This window comes from Mirounga leonina, unplaced genomic scaffold (assembly GCF_011800145.1).
Source record: "Mirounga leonina isolate KUSES-001 unplaced genomic scaffold, KU_Mleo_1.0 Mir_151, whole genome shotgun sequence".
Lineage (NCBI taxonomy): Eukaryota > Metazoa > Chordata > Mammalia > Carnivora > Phocidae > Mirounga > Mirounga leonina.
Genome location: NW_023270377.1, coordinates 89,364,350 through 89,384,605, shown reverse-complemented (window position 1 = coordinate 89,384,605; position 20,256 = coordinate 89,364,350). Strand labels below are relative to the sequence as shown.

General features: G+C 37.3%; 1 long non-coding RNA gene across 1 annotated transcript in view; it reads right to left on the bottom strand.

The window, feature by feature from the left end:
• The window catches only part of LOC118012494, a 69,678-nt gene extending 50,730 nt beyond the window's left edge, over positions 1-18,948 (bottom strand). The window contains exon 1 of the long non-coding RNA XR_004679725.1: positions 18,919-18,948. This is a non-coding gene — a long non-coding RNA (uncharacterized LOC118012494). The remainder of the gene's footprint in view (positions 1-18,918) is intronic.
• Between the last annotated feature and the right edge of the window lie 1,308 nt (positions 18,949-20,256).

Sequence of the window (20,256 nt, the reverse complement as noted above, 5' to 3'; positions counted from 1 at the left end):
ACAGTGTTTTTGGTCTTTAGTTTTGATTGGATTGTTTTACTGAAACATGAAGGGCATTTGGAAGGCAAGAAAGTGAATAGGATACATTTGCAACAATATGCCCTAAAGCAACATCTTAATGTCAGAAGTAAATTATAACAACTTACATTACTGATGACATACATTATAATTCAAAGCCAGGGGAACTACATCAAGGTAGTTCTCACTATGATATAAAAAGGATTTTCTTTGTATCTTTTGCAGCTAGATAAAGACCTTTATTGATGAAAATGGTATCAACAAAAGGTAATAGAAGAAAATACATATCTCTCGGAATGCATGAAAACATTTTTTTTTCCTGAAGCTTCCCAAAGCCTTTGCATCTATTCCCTAAAAATATTCTTTATTTCACAGATGGCATGGAATGAGTTTCTTCCAGTGTTATATATGTGTCTCGCAGGATGTCAAGAGCAAGTACATCTGACTTGATCCATTTTTTATGTAAATATCCAATTGTTAATAGCACAAACAGTGATGACACTTATAAAATAATGCTTGTAACTATTAAAACTACTGGGGCCAAGGCTGCATGGGAATGGCTGAATCTGTCCTGACTGAGTGCTTCACTGGGCACCTGTCAGAAGTTTAAGTGCGCCACAGACCCAGGTCTAATTCAGCTGCAATTGCATATGAACATATGCATGTGTGCACATACATACAACGAGAATAAATCACAGGCAGTAATTGAGATTTGACAATTACCAAATATATCTTAATTGATATGATACTGCATTGGAACTTGATATCTACCAAAGGTGTGATTTTTAGACTCTATAATCGAAGAATACATGACCTACTGCTTTCATTGGACAATACTCTTATGGTGTCTCCACATTTCTCCTTTATATATGTGGCCTCAACTTATGTTGACATTTTATAGTAATAATAATGAAGTAAAGTTTCAAAAAGTATCTAACTACTTGGTTAATACTTTGAGAGCTAATTCAGTCTTCAATTTAGATTTTAAAAGATTTCAATGTAAATACAAACATTATTCTTTCTTCAAATAAAAAAACAACAAAAAAGATAACCAGGAAAAGCATGTGAGAATTTGTTGTCATTTCTCTTTGTTTGTTTTTTAAGGGACTAAAGACTGTGTAGGCAAATATATCTGAACTACTTAGGCTGAATGCAATAACTTGAAAGCCTAAGTAAAACCTACTCCTTGTCTTTTAATTTGGTTTACTATTTCAGTTGTTCTGTGGGTTTGCCAGCTCCCTCTGCTGTTATTTCCAGGACTGGCTAAGAATGTCAGAGCTAAAAGGAATTTGGAGACCTAGAATATCAGCCATGGCAGTGCACCCTCAGTTCAAGAGAGAACCAACTAATTATATTCATATCCTCAGGACATATTAGGACTATATATAATAATGACTCTCCAACTTATGTCTGTGGGTATGTTGGCATCATTGGTTCTCTGGAAAACCTAGAAGAGGGAAAACTATTTTGTTTGTTTTCTTGCTGATCTAAAGACAGCAAAAAAGTTCCTTACTTAGAAGAGCTACTGTACTAGCCTACAGTGAGGAGCTAGGAGAGGTGAAGTCCTTCTACCATTTGGGATGATGTGCTTTTGAATATAAACTGTCTCACAACAGCCCTGCTAGGGAGTGAAGTGGGAGCTGCATGACTGGTTGGAAAGAAAATGTTTTGGCCGGGGCCAGTAGCCCATCTCATGAAATAGCAGATTGCTTTCAGTGCTGTGAAATGGTACCATGTCAGATAGCATCACTTGATGGAAAAGGCCAGGTTAGAGTCAAGAGGCTGGAATTCCAACAGTGAATATACTAAGATCACCTAATACTTGAATATCCTACCTTCACATACATATACATTGATAAGACTGAAAGGGCTCAATAAACCATTCTTCCAATGAGGAAACTGAAGCCCAAACTTACTGATTTAAGGTTATATAGTTCATGAAAACTAATTTTTTATTATGTGTATAGCCTTGCATATTCTTTAGAAAATACGTTGTCTCTAAACTGGAGGCATTTATAATGTAGGGCAAGGTAAGGCAAGGCATAAAACTATAGCTTTGAAAGGGATTATGAAACCATCTGGAACAATGTGTCCAAGTGGTGTATCAGTCAATGCTTGAATATGGGAGCTCAGGTTGTTGTAATGTTGTTCTTCACATTGAACCACATTTGGGCCTCACATACACCTGCTATATGGGTGTCAGTCCATGGCTAAGCAGCCTTGCATGATGACTATGGACCCAGGCCTTCTTGCTAAAGACTCTGAACATTATTGCTAGTTCTTCCCTTAGAATCTGTGCTATAGGCAAACGCAGTCATTATCACTGTAAAACTCAGGTCATGTGGAGTTGGAATTATTTTTATTTATTTTTTTAAGATTGTATTTATTAATTTGAGAGAGAGAGGGCACAAGGTGGGGAGATAGGCAGAGAGACAAGCAGACCCCTTGCTGAGCACAGAACCTGAGGTAGGGCTGGATCCCAGGACCCTGAGATCATGACCTGAGACGAAGTCAGATGCTTACCAACTGAACCACCCAGGCACCCCAAAATTACTTTATTAATTTTAAATTTCTAGATGGAGATTTGTAATTGTAATTATTTATTTTAAGACATATATGCTCAGACCATCAAGAAAAAGATGATAATGAAAATCCCAAACGAGGATTGTTAGGTACTTAACATTTCTCAGAAGTGTAATTCTCTGTAGACAGAGAGTAAGGACGGTCTCTTGATGAATATTTACAACATGATTCTTGAAAGCCATGTGTAAATACCGACTGTATCTCATATAAGATGAAATACCCATTATATGTGCATAACATAATGCCTCCTATTTGACCTCAATCTTTCTCTGCTCTTTAAAAGTTGGTCCCACCATCATTAAAACTGGCCACCCCCAAACCAAAAGGGTGAAGAAGAAATTTTAAAATCAGTTCATTAAAAACTAGGTCTCTCTACAGCATTTGAGATAATCTAATAAGATTGGGTTTTATTCAGAGCACTGCTATAAAGAAAATATTTAATGACAGTAAATAAAATGTGCTTTTCCATAGTAACTAATACAGCAGGATCTTATTACAGCTGCATAGATTAGAAAGTTTTCAGACGATCCTATAATGGATTCTTTTTTCAGTTTTACCGAAGAAAGAAAAATAATGCATTATGTTTGTATCACACTTTATAAAGTATGACAGTTTTACATGTTATCTTATTTGATCTCTGCATAATTACTCTGGGAAGGCATGGCAGGCATATTGATGCCCAGGCCTCAGCTACAGGAGCCCACCAAAAGGCTTGTTCCAGGTTGCATGGTTACCGAGCAAGTGGGAGGCATTCCTCTTAAACCAAGCACTTCTGACCCTAAATTCTATGCTCATCATCTCCCAGCATGATCAGTGTCTCTACACACCTGAGGATTTCCTTGCTTAGAAGATTTTTGGGAGGGGGGCGGAGCAAGATGGCGGAGGAGTAGGAGACCTGGATTTTGTCTCCTCTCAGGAATTCAGCTGGATAGGGATCAAACCATTCTGAACACCTACAAACCCAACAGGAGATCGAAGAAAGGAATAGCAACAACTCTCTGAACAGAAAAGCGACCACTTTCTGGAGGGTAAGACGTGAGGAGAAGTGAAACCGAGGTGATATTTCAGAGGATAGATGGCGGGGGAGGGGCCTCCGTCGGCCGCTTCTGGCAAGTGATAGAACCACGGAGCACAAAATCGGAACTTTTAAAAGTGCTCCGCTGAGGGACGTCACTCTGGTGGCTAAGTGGGGGGTGGAACCCTCGTGGGACAGTGTGGTCTCAGGACCCTCGGGGTCACAGAAAGACCGGGGGTGCCTGAGTGAGGCAGAGCTCCCAGGTAACGGAGCCGGGAAGCCAGCTGCAGAGACGGAGCCCAGGCGCGGGCCCTCAGCTCGGGTCGCCATAAACCGTGATCCGCGCACAGTCGGGTCACTGCTCCTCCAGCAGGGACCCAACAAGCGGCAGATCCAGGGAGACTCACCTTCCTGCCCCGGGAGGAGCCGCGCGGGAGTGCACCGCAGGGATCTGCTGGGTGTGGAGACTCCACCCGGGGTCGGGTGCCAGAGATAGAGGCGCGGGGTCGCAGGCCGGGTGAGCACGGAGTGTGGCCGGAGACCGGGGAGACGGGAGTGACTGACGGCTTTTCTCTGGGGGCTACCTGAGGAGCGGGGCCCCGAGTTCTCGGCTCCTCCGGGGCGGAGATTGGGAGGCCGCCATTTTCACTCTCCGCCTCCAAAGCTGTACAGAAAGCTTGCAGGGAACAAAAGCCCTGGAGAGCAAACCCGAGCAGATTACTCAGCCGGGAGGGGGCAAGGGCGGGGCAATTCCGCCTCCGGCAGAGACATTTGGAAACCACGGCAACAGGCCCCTCCCCAGAAGATCAGCGAGAACAGCCGGCCAAGACCAAGTTTACCGATCAATGAGAACGGCAGAACTCCAGCGCTAGGGGAATACTGCACATAGAATCCGTGGCTTTTTTACCATGATTCTTTAGTCTTTCAAAGTTAATTTTTTTTTACCTGTCTTTTTTTCTTTTCTTTCTTTTTTTCTTTTTTTTGAATTTTTCTTTTTCCCTTTTTCAACCAACATCTTATCAATCCCTTTTTTTTAAAAAACATTTTTATTTTTCATTTTTAGAGTCATATTCTATCCCTTCATAGTAGTTACCCGTATTTTTGGCATATATATATAAGTTGTTCTCTCTTTAAAATTTTGAGATAGTTTTCTAACAGATTAAAATATACCCTAAATCTCTAGTATATGGTGTTTTCTACTCCCCTGCCTGATCACATTCTCTCCCTTTTTTTTTCTCTTTTTTCTTTTTTTAAATCCTCTTCTTTCTTTTTTCAAACAACTTCTTATCAATTCCTTTTATAACATTTTTTATAATTTCCATCTTTACAGTCATATTCCATCCCTTCATCATATCAACCCTTATTTTTGTACATATATAAGTTTTTCTTTCTTTAAAATTTTGGGAGGCACTTTCTTCTAAAAGACCAAAATACACCCCAAATCTAGTGTGTGGCACTGATCTATATACCAGCCTGATCATATTTGATCACGTTCTGTTTTTTTTGTTGTTGTTGTTGTTTTGTTTTGTTTGTTTTTGTTTGTTTTTATCTTTACCTTTTTCTTTTTTTTCTTTTTCTTTTTTCTCTCTTTCCCTTTCTTTTCCCACTGCTTCAGGTCTTTTCTGATTTGTTTAGAGTATATTTTCTGGGGACGTTGTTACTCTGCTAGCATTTTGTTCTCTCATTAATCTATTCTCCCCTGCACAAAATGACAAGACAGAAAAAATCACCTCAACAAAAAGAACAAGAGGTAGTACCGACTGCCAGGGACCTACTCAATATGGACATTAGTACGATGTCAGATCTAGAGTTCAGAATCATCACTTTAAAGATACTAGCTGGGCTTGAAAAAAATATGGAAGTTATTAGAGAAACCCTTTCTGGAGAAGTAAAAGAACTAAAATCTAACCAAGTAGAACTCAAAAAGGCTATTAATGAGGTGCAATAAAAAATGGGGGCGCTAACTGCTAGGATAAATGAGGCAGAAGAGAGAATCAGTAATATAGAAGACCAAATGATGGAAAATAAAGAAGCTGAGAAAAAGAGAGATAAACAACTACTGGATCACGAGGGCAGAATTCAAGAGATAAGCGATACCATAAGACGAAACAACATTAGAATAATTGGGATCCCAAAAGAAGAAGAAAGAGAGAGAGGGGCAGAAGGTATAATGGAGCAAATTATAGCAGAGAACTTCCCTAATTTGGGGAAGGAAACAGGCATGAAAATCCAAGAAGCACAGAGAACCCCTCTCAAAATCAATAAAAATAGGTAAACACCCCGAAATCTAATAGTAAAACTTACGAGTCTCATAGACAAAGAGAAAATCCTGAAAGTGGCTCGGGATAAGAGATATGTAACCTACAAGGGTAGAAACATTAGATTGGCAACAGACCTACGCACAGAGACCTGGCAGGCCAGAAAGGACTGGCAGGATATATTCAGAGCACTAAACGAGAAAAATATGCAGCCAAGAATATTACATCCAGCTAGGCTGTCATTGAAAATTGAAGGAGAGATAAAAAGCTTCCAGGACAAACAAAAACTAAAGGAATTTGCAAACACAAAACCAGCCCTACAGGAAATCTTGAAAGGGGTCCTCTAAGCAAAGAGAGACCCTAAAAGCAACATAGACCAGAAAGGAACACAGACAATATACGGTAACAGTCACTTTACAGGCAATACAATGGCACTAAATTCCTATCTTTCAATAGTTACCCTGAATGTAAATGGGCTAAATGCCCCAATCAAAAGACACAGGCTATCAGACTGGATTAAAAAACAAGACCCATCAATATGCTGTCTGCAAGAGACTCATTTTAGAACCAAAGACACCCCCAGATTGAAAGTGAGGGGGTGGAAAACCATTTACCATGCTAATGGACACCAAAAGAAAGCTGGGGTGGCAATCCTTATATCAGACAAATTAGATTTTAAACCAAAGACTGTAATAAGAGATGAGGAAGGACACTATATCCTACTTAAAGGGTCTCTCCAACAAGAAGATCTAACAATTGTAAATATCTATGCCCCTAACATGGGAGCAGCCAATTATATAAGGCAATTAATAACAAAAGCAAAGAAACACATCGACAACAATACAATAATAGTGGGGGACTTTAACACCCCCCTCACTGAAATGGACAGATCATCTAAGCAAAAGATCAACAAGGAAATAAAGACTTTAAATGACACACTGGACCAAATGGACTTCACAGACATATTCAGAACATTCCATCCCAAAGCAATGGAATACACATTCTTCTCTAGTGCCCATGGAACATTCTCCAGAATCGATCACATCCTTGGTTGCAAATCAGGTCTCAACCGGTACCAAAAGATTGGGATCATTCCCTGCCTATTTTCAGACCACAATGCTTTGAAACTAGAACTCAATCACAAGAGGAAAGTGGGAAAGAAGTCAAATACATGGAGGCTAAAGAGCATCCTACTGAAGAATGAATGGGTCAACCAGGAAATTAAAGAAGAATTAAAAAAATACATGGAAACCAATGAAAATGAAAACACAACTATTCAAAATCTTTGGGATGCAGCAAAGGCAGTCCTAAGAGGAAAGTATATAGCAATACAACCCTTTCTCAAGAAACAAGAAAGGTCTCAAGTACACAACCTAACCCTACACCTAAGGGAGCTGGAGAAAGAACAGCAAATAAAGCCTAAACCCAGCAGGAGAAGAGAAATAATAAAGATCAGAGCAGAAATCAATGAAATAGAAACTAAAAGAACAGTAGAACAGATCAACGAAACTAGGAGCTGGTTCTTTGAAAGAATTAACAAGATTGATAAACCCCTGGCCAGACTTATCAAAAAGAGAAGAGAAATGACCCAAATCAACAAAATCATGAATAAAAGAGGAGACATCACAACCAACACCAAACAAATACAAACAATTATAAGAACATATTATGAGCAACTCTATGCCAGCAAATTAGATAACCTGGAAGAAATGGATGCATTCCTAGAGATGTATCAACTACCAAAACTGAACCAGGAAGAAATAGAAAACCTGAACAGACCTATAAGCACTAAGGAAATTGAAGCAGTCATCAAAAATCTCCCAAAAAACAAAAGCCCAGGGCCAGATGGCTTCCCAGGGGAATTCTACCAAACATTTCAAGAAGAATTAATACCTATTCTTCTGAAACTGTTCCAAAAAAATAGAAATGGAAGGAAAACTTCCAAACTCATTTTATGAGGCCAGCATTACCTTGATCCCAAAATCAGACAAAGACCCCATCAAAAAAGAGAATTACAGACCAATATCCCTGATGAACATGGATGCAAAAATTCTCACCAAAATACTAGCCAATAGGATCCAACTGTACATTAAAAGGATTATTCACCATGACCAAGTGGGATTTATCCCTGGGCTGCAAGGTTGGTTCAACATCCGCAAATCAATCAATGTGATACAATACATTAACAAAAGAAAGAACAAGAATCATATGATCCTCTCAATAGATGCAGAAAAAGCTTTTGACAAAGTACAGCATCCTTTCTTGATCAAAACTCTTCAGAGTATAGGCATAGAGGGTACATACCTCAATATCATAAAAGCCATCTATGAAAAACCTACAGCGAATATCCTTCTCAATGGGGAAAAACTGAGAGCTTTCCCCCTAAGGTCAGGAACGTGGCAGGGATGTCCACTATCACCACTGCTATTCAACATAGTATTGGAAGTCCTAGCCACAGCAATCAGACAACAAAAAGAAATAAAAGGCATCCAAATCAGCAAAGAAGAAGTCAAACTCTCACTCTTTGCAGACGATATGATACTTTATGTGGAAAACCCCAAAGACTCCACCCCAAAACTGCTAGAACTCATACAGGAATTCAGTCAAGTGGCAGGATATAAAATCAGTGCACAGAAATCAGTGGCATTCCTATACACCAACAACAAGACAGAAGAAAGAGAAATTAAGGAGTCGATCCCATTTGCAATTGCACCCAAAACCATAAGATACCTAGGAATAAATCTAACCAAAGAGACAAAGGATCTGTACTCAGAAAACTATAAAATACTCATTAAAGAAATTGAGGAAGACACAAAGAAATGGAAAAATGTTCCATGCTCATGGATTGGAAGAACAAATATTGTGAAGAGCTCAATGCTACCTAGAGCAATCTGCACATTCAATGCAATCCCCATCAAAATACCATCCACTTTTTTCAAAGAAATGGAACAAATAATCCTAAAATTTGTATGGAACCGGAAAAGACCCCGCATAGCCAGAGGAATGTTGAAAAAGAAAAGCAAAGCCGGCGGCATCACAATTCCGGACTTCCAGCTCTATTACAAAGCTGTCATCATCAAGACAGCATGGTACTGGCACAAAAACAGACCCATAGATCAATGGAACAGAATAGAGAGCCCAGAAATGGACCCTCAACTCTATGGTCAACTCATCTTCGACAAAGCAGGAAAGAATGTCCAATGGAACAAAGACAGTCTCTTCAACAAATGGTGTTGGGAAAATTGGATAGCCACATGCAGAAGAATGAAACTGGACCATTTCCTTACACCACACACAAAAATAGACTCTAAATGTTTGAAAGACCTCAATGTGAGACAGGAGTCCATCCAAATCCTAAAGGAGAACACAGGCAGCAACCTCTTTGACCTCAGCTGAAGCAACTTCTTCCTAGACACATCGCCAAAGGCAAGGGAAGCAAGGGCAAAAATGAACTATTGGGACTTCATCAAGATAAAAAGCTTTTGCAAAGCAAAGGAAACAGTCAACAAAACCAAAAGACAACCGACAGAATGGGAGAAGATATTTGCAAATGACATATCAGATAAAGGGCTAGTATCCAAAATCTATAAAGAACTCATCAAACTCAACACCCAAAGAACAAAGAATCCAATCAAGAAATGGGCAGAAGACATGAACAGACATTTCTCCAAAGAAGACATCCAAATGGCCAACAGACACATGAAAAAGTGTTCAATATCGCTCGGCATCAGGGAAATCCAAATCCAAACCTCAATGAGATACCACCTCACACCAGTCAGAATGGCTAAAATTAACAAGTCAGGAAACGACAGATGTTGGCGGGGATGTGGAGAAAGGGGAACCCTCCTACACTGTTGGTGGGAATGCAAGCTGGTGCAGCCACTCTGGAAAACAGTATGGAGGTTCCTCAAAAAGTTGAAAATAGAGCTACCATAGGATCCAGCAATTGCACTACTGGGTATTTACCCCAAAGATACAAAAGTAGGGATCCGAAAGGGTACATGCACCCTGATGTTTATAGCAGCAATGTCCACAATAGCCAAACTGTGGAAAGAGCCAAGATGTCCATCGACAGATGAATGGATAAAGAAGATGTGGTATATATATACAATGGAATACTATGCAGCCATAAAAGAAATGAGATCTTGCCATTTGCAGTGACGTGGGTGGAACTGGAGGGTATTATGTTGAGTGAAATAAGTCAAACAGAGAAAGACATGTATCATATGATCTCACTGATTTGAGGAAATCTTAATTGCAGGAAACAAACTGAGGGTTGCTGGAGTGGGGGGTGGGGTGGGAGGGATGGGGTGACTGGGTGATAGACACTGGGGAGGGTATGTGCTCTGGTAAGCGCTGTGAATTGTGCAAGACCATTGAATCTCAGATCTGTACCTCTGAAACAAATAATGCAATATATGTTAAGAAAAAAAAAAGAAGAAGAAGGTAGCGGGAGGGGAAGAATGAAGCGGGGGAAATCGGAGAGGTAGACGAACTATGAGAGACGATGGACTCTGAAAAACAAACTGAGCGTTCTAGAGGGGAGGGGGGTGGGAGGATGGGTTAGCCTGGTGGTGGGTATTGAGGAGGGCACATTCTGCATGGAGCACTGGGTGTTACGCACAAACAATGAATCATGGAACACTTCATCTAAAACTAATGATGTAATGTATGGGGATTAACATAAGAATAAAAAAAAAAGAAGATTTTTGGGAGAAATTGGGTTCTTATTACATGGTTTTGAATGCACTAATAGGCCACTGTGCTCTCTGTAACCTCAAGGACTTGAATTATAAAGTGCCTGATGCCACACCAGGTATAGTGTCATTAGCCCTATTCTTCCAAACAAGTGAAATAAAAGCATTTTTCCATGTTTTTCAAACACATAAAATGCAGAAGGCAGGGTGCCTGGGTGGCTCAGATGGTTAAACATCTGCCTTCAGCTCAGGTCATGATCCCAGGGTCCTGGGATCGAGTCCCGCATTGGGCTCCCTGCCAGGCGGGGAGCCTGCTTCTCCCTCTGCCTCTGCCTCTCTCTCTCTCTCTCTCTCTCTCTCTCTGACTCTCTTGAATAAATAAGTAAAACATTAAAAAAAAATGCAGAAGACAGGCAAGGATTCAGCATTTTTGGAGTTTGTTGTCTACATACAAATCCAATTAGAAAATGACTATAACTTGAAATTAATGAGTAATAAAATCTCTTTAATTGTTCTGGCTTTTGTTTATAAATGTTAAAACACAGTACATGGTTATTTATTTTCTATTTAGCTAGTAAGGACTTGGACCTTCTGTTTTCTTTCACTGCTAATACGGACGGACATACTATAATTCATGCTCATGGCCAGTCACCTGAAAAGGTTATGATATTTTCATTCATATTTCATTCATATTGCTATTTTCAAGTTCTTCACTTCCTTTGCCAGAATGTGTACTCCCTCCTACACCCCACTGAAAAGAAAAAAAGCCAGTGAAGAGTCAGGTGTATGAGGTTTTGTGTTTCCCCCTCCTGTCTTTTATCATTGATTTTTATATCAGTCATAATAAAATATCTTTCTCTTCTGGAAATTGTTCATCTCTCTCTATGCAACAAATTTCTGTTGAGAATGAATAAGAATTACATTTAATAATGAATCTTCTAAGCCTTCATGTCCACCTGTGTTTGTCTATGTCTGTGATGGGGGGTGACAGGGAATGTGAAGTATTTTAAGGAGGTGCTGATGAAGAAAAGTGAAGATGATTCATTTGACCAGATTTGAGTCCATGTATAAATTCAATCAACTTTCTGACAGATACCTCCATGCACGTTGTTCTAATTCTTTGTCTTAGGTTTTTTTGTTTTTTCTTTTTTTTCTTTTTTCAGGCAGTGCTATGGTCTGAATATTTGTGTCCCTCAAAATTCATATATTGAAATCCTAGCCCCTGAGGTAATGGTGTTAGGAAGGGGAGGCCTTTAGGAGGTGATTAGGTAATGAGGGTGGAGCCCTCATGAATGGAATTAGTGCTCTTAGAAAAGGGACCCCAGAAAGCTCTTTGGATTCCTTCCACCATGTATGGACACCAAAGGGCCCCTCTATGAATTAGAAAGTGGCCTTTCACCAGACACCACGTCTGTGCCAGTGCCTTGATCTTAGACATCCCAGCCTCTAAAACTGTGAGAAATAAATTTCTTTTGTTTATAAGCCACCCAGTTTGTGGTATTTTGTTATAGGACAAACAGACTAGGAGTATAGATCCCTTCAATTTTAAGCAAAGTACCAAAGTGTCTTGAAAAAAGGTTTGGGTAATGAAATATTGAATTGTACAGTTTTGTACTAATCAGGAGAAAAAGAAAAACGAAAAACAAACAAACAAACTTGTGAACTCATTAAGAAGTATTTGTAAGACAGGCAGCGTTTTCCACCCCTGTTCTGATGACTTTGAAAGGAGCATAGTCTGTTCCTATAAAGCAATAAAGTCATCAAGTCCACGTGGATGATCTTCTTTGTTATTTAAAATAGGCTTTAAGAGTCTTTCCACATGAGGAAGGCCCATCTGATAGAGTTACTTAACAAGGCATTTATATTCTTAATAGGTTGCTGATAAATTCCGTTCAAAATCAGAGGCAGAGGTGATGCTACAATGGTCAAGATTATGACCAAGTTTTAGAAGTTCTTTAAAGTTACTATAAAGTGTACTGTTTTGAATATTCACTACAAGACTCCATGGCACACACATTATAAAGCCAAAGTATAATTAATCATAAATTACTACTATACCGGTTTGATTGTTTATAAAGAACTTTCTTATACATGTCTCAGTTCATAGTCATAGCAATCTGAGAAGACTTGTGGCGCAAAGTTGAATGGGCAGTGTGACAGGAATATCACCTGCAGTAGCCTTAGCTGTGACTTACTTCCCTCACTTACACACTATGTTCTAACTACTGGTTAGACCATAGAGTTAAGCATTGGTGGTAGTACATTTGTTCATATATTTAATCCTATTTACTTAATAAATATTTATTATGAAAACTTTTTTTCCTGAAATTTCTATCTTTAACTCATGCCATCTGATTATGTGGACATACTGAGGACATAGTAGCCAATTCATCACACATATTGACAGGAAACTTACACTGTAGGAGGGTTCCACATGCAGTAACTGGCCATTGGAAAACCCAGATAAAAGTTCTTCCCAACTTTGGAGAACTGGTTTGAGACTAGTCAAAGGTGAATCAGATTTATTTGCCTAATTCTCCCAAACTTTTCTTATCAATCATAGCATTCTTATCTTTGCAGTTCAGTGGCAGTCTAGGAAGGAATATAATCAGAAGGCAAGTAAAGGCTTTTCTTTCTAGACCTCCACTTTCAGGTGAGTAAAAGTGAGCACTTGTAATCCATCCTGCACCTAATTCTCAACTCAAAATTTACTTAGATTTCCTATTTAATCTTTTTCTCACTTTTTTTCCTTCCTTACAATGTTTTCCTTTTTCCTACTTCTCTAGTGTTTGCTCCTTATGCTTTTGTCCCTTTCTTTTTTCCTCTTTCTCCCTTCCTTACTCCACCAAGATGTGAAATGTTTTATATATAACTACTCTTGTAAAGGTGAATCAAACTGAATCTCCCTAAGTGGCTTTTGTCCCTCATTAAAAACCTTAGATGGCATCTCCTTACCTATAGCACTATAACACAGAGACAATATTGCTGGGCCTCCTATTCAAAGTCTTCTTCAACTGATCCCTACTTGCTCTGCTAGCCTCATCTCTTAGGACGGTAGTTCTTCCAGTATCCCAGACTCACAAGACTATAGCAGCCAGTGAGCATATAGTGCATACTACTTACTCCCTACTACTCATCTGTGTTCCTTTACTTTGCCTGGAACATGCCATGAATACTGTAGGTATTTTAATAAATATGAGTTGAATTTGAATTTTCTGTTATCAATTTGGAAGAAAATGAGTTGGAATATTACTATTTCTCAGTTAAACAATTTAAAAGCTAATTAAATTAGGTCACATTTCGCTTATGACTTTTTTCTTCTTAATATCAAAATAAAGCTGTTAAAAATATAAAAGGCATCCTTGTCTGCATTTTCATGCTCTGTTGTTTTGCTTGTTTGTTTCGACATGGCACTAGGTGTTTGATTCTGGCATGTGTTGATGGGCATGGATAAAAAGCAAGAAGTGAAATAGATTTCCAAGGTCAGAAATTGTTGACTAGTAGACTATAGTCCACTTTCACTGCTAAGAGATTTTGCTTCCAATGTTTTAATTATTCTGGGCTCTTCTCTATTATATGAATTTGCTATATAAATTCTTATGCTTTCATTCATATACGGCACCCTTTCTTTCCTCAATTCTCTGGGTAGAATCTTGCAAAGAGAGTAAACAGACATTTCCTTGCCATTTACAAAGGGCTTTGTTTGCTCAAGAAGTCCATAATTTAGACACTAATGAAATATGAAATATGCCACATTATACTTTGAAAATGACCTTGTATCAATATCAAATGTGGAGAATGAGTGTTCAGGGAATTTCATGGTTTCTATCCAAATTTTATGCCTACTTCATAGAATCTTTTATCCACACTTATATGCCTTGATGTGTTTATAAACATTAATATAAAAAGAACAGTGTAGTTTGTTTTAAAAATCTAAAATCTGACTTATCTATGAGACACACTTCAGAACACAAACCAATTTTGCTATAGTAATACTGTGTCAATACTTCCTGACAGAAGACAAATGTTGTTATTATTTCACCGTTTCTTAGCTTTGTAAAAGTTTAGAATTTTACAAAATGACTCTTCTTTACGTGTCAAAACAGTAAGTTGATGGAAAAAAAACACTACAGCATTTTTTATATCTGGTAGCAATGATGGATAATCCAGGTGTGTTGGGTTATAAATGGTATACATACCATATTGATAACTTAAAAAAACAGTGAATATAGTTTTAATGGAGAAATGTATTTTTTAATTTTAAGTTTTTATTTTAATTCCAGTTAGTTAACATACAGTGTAATATTAGTTTGAGGTGTATAATATAGTGATTCAACAATTTCATACAACACCCAGTGCTCATCACAGCAAATGCACTCCTTAATCCCCATCACCTATTTTACCCATCCCCCCACCTACCTCCCCTCTGGTAACCATCAGTTTATTCTCTATAGTTAAGAGTTTGTTTCTTGGTTTACCTCTTTTTTCTTCCCCCATGTTCCTTTGTTCTGTTTCTTAATTTCCACATAGGAGTGAAATCATATTTGTCTTTCTCTGACTGACTTATTTTGCTTGGTATTACACTCTCTAGATCCATCCATGTTGTTGCAAATGGCAAGATTTCATTATTTTTTATGGTGACTAATATATATAGAGAGAGACAGAGAGAGAGAGACAGAGAGAGAGAGAACATCTTCTTTATCCATTCATCTATCAATGGATACTTGGGCTGCTTCCATATCTTGGCTATTGTAAATAATGCTGCTACAAACATGGGGTGCATGTATCTCTTTGAATTAGTGTTTTTGTATTATTTGGGTAAATACCTAGTAGTATAATTGCTGGATCATTGGGTAGATCTATTTTTAACTTTTTGAGGAACCTCCATACTGTTTTCTACAGTGGCTATACCAGTTTGTATTCCCACCAACAGTGTACAAGTGTTCCTTTTTCTCCACATCCTTGCCAACACCTGTTGTTTCTTGTGTTTTTGATTTTAGCCATTCTGACGGGTGTAAGGTGATATCTCATTGTAGTTTTGACTTGCATTTTCCTGATAATGAGTGATGTTGAGCATCTTTTCCTGTGTCTGTTGGCCATCTATATGTCTTCTTTGGAGAAAGTCTGTTCATGTCTTCTGCCCATTTTTAATTGGATTATTGTTGGAGAAATGTATTTTTTCATCAAATCACAGATAATTTTTTTTTAAAAGATCACTGTGACTTGTTTTGCTTTTATTTGATTAGATATTCTCCATGATAGAAGATTGACATCAGAACTATCTAAAAGTCATCAGTCTCCATCTAGTAGTTCATTGGCTGGCATATAGAACAAATAGCTAGGGAGTTTGTTAGCACTCAAGAAAATTAGAAAAGAGATAAAATTATGCTTCGGGTTTCCATCTTTTCTAAGCTTTTTTCTAGATTTCCTTTCCTATTAACCACCCCCCAACACACACAGAGTCACTTAATATTTTCATACTATTGTAGCCCTTTTCATAGTGGATATCTGATAAATTCTTTCAGGGAAGATGCTTAGGGATTTAATGTGCTATAATGATAAGAATAATTAGAAATTCACAAAAGAGCCCAAGAAAGAAAATGAATACAATGCATAACTCACTATTTGCAGGATTTAAGAAATACTTGGAGGAGAAACTTTCTAGAGCTTTAATCTCAAGATACAAAGACAAGTCTTTCTCTGAGATGATGTCCATAAACTTATAGAGAAACAATAGTGTTAGATTCATATCTTATGTTTGAACTGGAGTGTGATCAGGATAACTGGAACAACTTTGGTTTTGTGGATGTTTAGGCTGGAGTGCTCCCAATAATTATTCACTTTTACCAAGAGGATGTTATACCTAGAAATTCTGCTCCACTTCCTTGTATCCACCCATTCCTAGTGTTACTGACTTCATTATTTTCCGAAGGCAGGGGCTTATTCCATAGAATCTTTCTTATCTCCATATAGGCAATTTTCCAAAATAACTGAGCTTATCAATTCCTTCTGTAAAGGAAACTGATTCCCATGGATCAGTTAATTCTCTGGACAATCCCTAGGATGACTAAAAAATTGTTTCACCATCAATTTAATTGTTGGTTCCCAAACCTTTTGTGCTGGTTGGACTTGTTATTATATTATGTAATTTAATTAAATAGTATGCAAACTTAAAAAATAACTAAAATAAAATTGTATGCAAATGTGAAAGTAAAAAGAGTTTTGTTGTGCCTATAAATAATAAATTGAAAGCTTTCCACAGACTCAATAACTGCTAGTCTTAAGAAAATTAAATTGGAATAGATAAAGACAAAAATAATTTACAAAAATTAAAAGAATTTTTGAACTCTGCTTCACAAATTTCTTTAGCTTTTTTCTTTTTAAAAATGTGAAATTGGAAATTATGGAAAATATATTATGCATATGGTTTATGCAAGAAATAGAACTCTGATCATGAACCTTAGTCAAAGAAAAGTCATTGGTCCTACATCAAAAAATTACCATATGATTTTGCATTTATATGTTAAGTGTTCAAAATTGTTTAAGGTATATTTGTGACATTTTTGTAAGCCAAATTTAATCTTTTAATATTATTATTAAAGACTAGGTACTGATCTAATCACCTCTGAGAAATAGGCTTCTATGAAATGTCAGTGGAGGAGATCTTTTGGCTGGCAAACTAACATCACATGAAGTCAGAGCACATGATATGAAATTGGGAGTGAAGAAAAGGCTGCAGATTTAATGAAAGAGTCCACGCTTACTGGCTCAATGATTCCTGCAATCCCTTCTACACAGCACAAATATTTTGAGAAAAAACTTAATCTGTAATCATCTCTAAGAAAGAGAATATGCTAAGTGGCAAGTGATTGAGGTCAGCTTTATAAATGAGGAAAAGAGAAAACAGACTGGTGTCTATTGTTTCTGTAGAAGTGGTATCTCAATGGGAGTGTAAGAAGTAAAAATTCAGAATGGGGGTTGGTTGTTTATGTTGTGGTTGAGTTGAATCCAAACCTTGATGAAGTCAAAGATAGTCAGCTTTCATATTGCATTTAATTGAGAGTCAGAGCATAAAGTATGTTCTTGGAAGACTAAGCAATAAACACCATTGTAAGAAATAGGCTCCCACCAGGAACAAATACCTCCTTCTTCCCTCAACAACAGTTCTGTAGTTCTCTCTTTTCCAACTAAAATATAAACTCCATGGTCAGGATCACATTCCTTGTGGCTAGAAGAAAGCCTAACATATTGATGATGCTCAAAAGTTGTTTATTGAATCATGGCCTGAATTCTTTCTCTATTGTATTAACTTGTCCCCCCTCTCTTTCTCTTACCTTTTAGTTCTTAAATTGTCCTCAGACCCCTCCATGGTCAATGCAAACAGTTAAAACTAAAGATACTTGCTCCTTCCCAACACCATGAATTTTTCATTTACTCCACAATTAGCAACCTGCATGGTGTTAACAGTTATTATTATTATTATTATTATTATTATTATTATTATTATTATTATTTATTGGATCCTTGAATGGAAAGCATTAGAAAAGTAGACCCATTATCTTGGGTCAGTTTTCCCAGAAGCAGATGCTTAGACAAGCATTTGTATACAAATGAGCTGTTAGGAGATGCTTCCAGGAAAAACAGGTAAAGGAGTAGGAGACATCGAGTGGGGAGAAGTAAGAAACTAACCAAGAGTGCAATTCAGGTGTCCTCCTAGCCTCAGCCTGATCCCATGGGGAGCTCTGAAGATTGAAGACTGCAGTGTATTTTCCCCCTGCAGGCAAGGGATCAGACTTTTTACCTTGTCTTCCCTTAGTCATTGGCTATAGACCTCCCCAGGGACTATTAAACTCTAAAGTATTTCCAGAAAAACTTTAAGCCTATGGGTCCAAGGACAGTCCTCTGAAGAATGTTGCAGTTTCAGGTGTGAATAGGTAACAGGAAGAGGCTGTGGTATAGACACATAAGAGGGATCCAGGGGAGCTGGACAGATCATTAATTAAGGTATCCCCTAATGCCAAAAACTGTACTGAGTAAAACTCTCATTTGCCACCTTCTGGCCTGATTAGTAAGGTGGGTACATGAACACACAGTGTTCTTTGGGGTTCTACCTAATACATCCATCCCCTTGGTGGAGTTTTCAGATTTGGGTTCTGCTTGCATAGGTCTATTTTACTGTAGGTCGCCATAATTCTAGGGAAGAATATTCAGTTAATTCCTCTACACTTTTCTTAAATTGAGCTAGAGACATTTTTTAATGTTCCCCAGAATTAGTTCCTGTACTAAGATGTGAAAATTAAGATGCCCCATTGTCAACTGTAATGTGCACTGGGGTTTGGTTTCTTACCTGTTACTGTAATCCATCTCCAGTTTCATACTGAACAGATAAATGAAAAAGTATATTATTTTTATGTTATCGAAATTGTGAATATTCTCTAGAATCTGATAAATAGCTCACGATAGATTTTTTAAATGACATATTAAGGATGTCCATCTTGACATGAATATATTAACAGATGCCCATCTTGACATGAATATACTAACATCTGTTCTACTTTTCTTTCTTTTGACATTATTGTTACTCTTTATAAGAAATAACTTTTTTGAAAAATGTAATTTTGCTTTTATTTTTCATGTAGATGTAAACAATGGTTATATAATTATATAACCTCTTTATGTGTAATAATATGCATATACAGTTTATATATAAAATTTTTATTTTTATATAAAATATATATTTATATATATATAAAATATTATACATATATATAATCTATGGAGGTGAGCATTACAGCAAACAATCAAATCACAAATATGCTTTACCAAGAAATAACTGTTTTAAATGTTGTACTCTACAATGAACAAAAAGTCACAAAGGTCACACATCTTTACTATTCTATTTTCTTTATGTGATTATAAAATCAAAATTACTTACTCAATAATCTTAATTATCTTTTTCCTCAGCAAACTAATATTATTGCCAAGCAGATTCTGACAGATTACTTACAGGTGGAGTATGGGGAGGAACTTCTATAAGCTGACATATCTATAGGTGGAAAAGAAGGAGGTATTAGAAAGTCAGCAAAAACATTAACAACTGAGCATGCCTGATGGACATCTGGTCTTGTTGTGTACTCTAATACAAAACATCATAACAATAAATGCTCATAATGAACTAATAAAGTATGATGGATTCACTGTACCATTCATTAAAATTTTGATAGATGTCCTTCGAAAAATCATTAAACAAAAACTGACAGAAGTAATGGAAAAAAAATGTTAATGAAATCTTAAATTTAATGAAAGATGTATAAGACCACTAAACTAAAAACTGCAAATTATTGCTGAGAGAAATTAATAAAAGTGAAAAATTAATAATGAATAATGAAAATTAATGAAATGGAGAGATAAACCTTGTTTATGCATTATAAAAATTCAATATTGTTAAAATATCTTGTTTTCCTCAAACTAATCTATAAATTCAAAGCAATCTCAATCAAAAGCCCATCTAACATTTTTGTATAATTGACTACATGATTCTAAAGTTTATATGGAACTACAAAGACCTGCAATAGCCAAAACAATCTTTAAAAAATACAGAGTTGGTTGAGGTGCCTGGGTGGCTCACTTGTTAAATGTGGGACTCTTGATTTTGGCTCAGGTCGTAATCTCAGGGTTGTAAGAT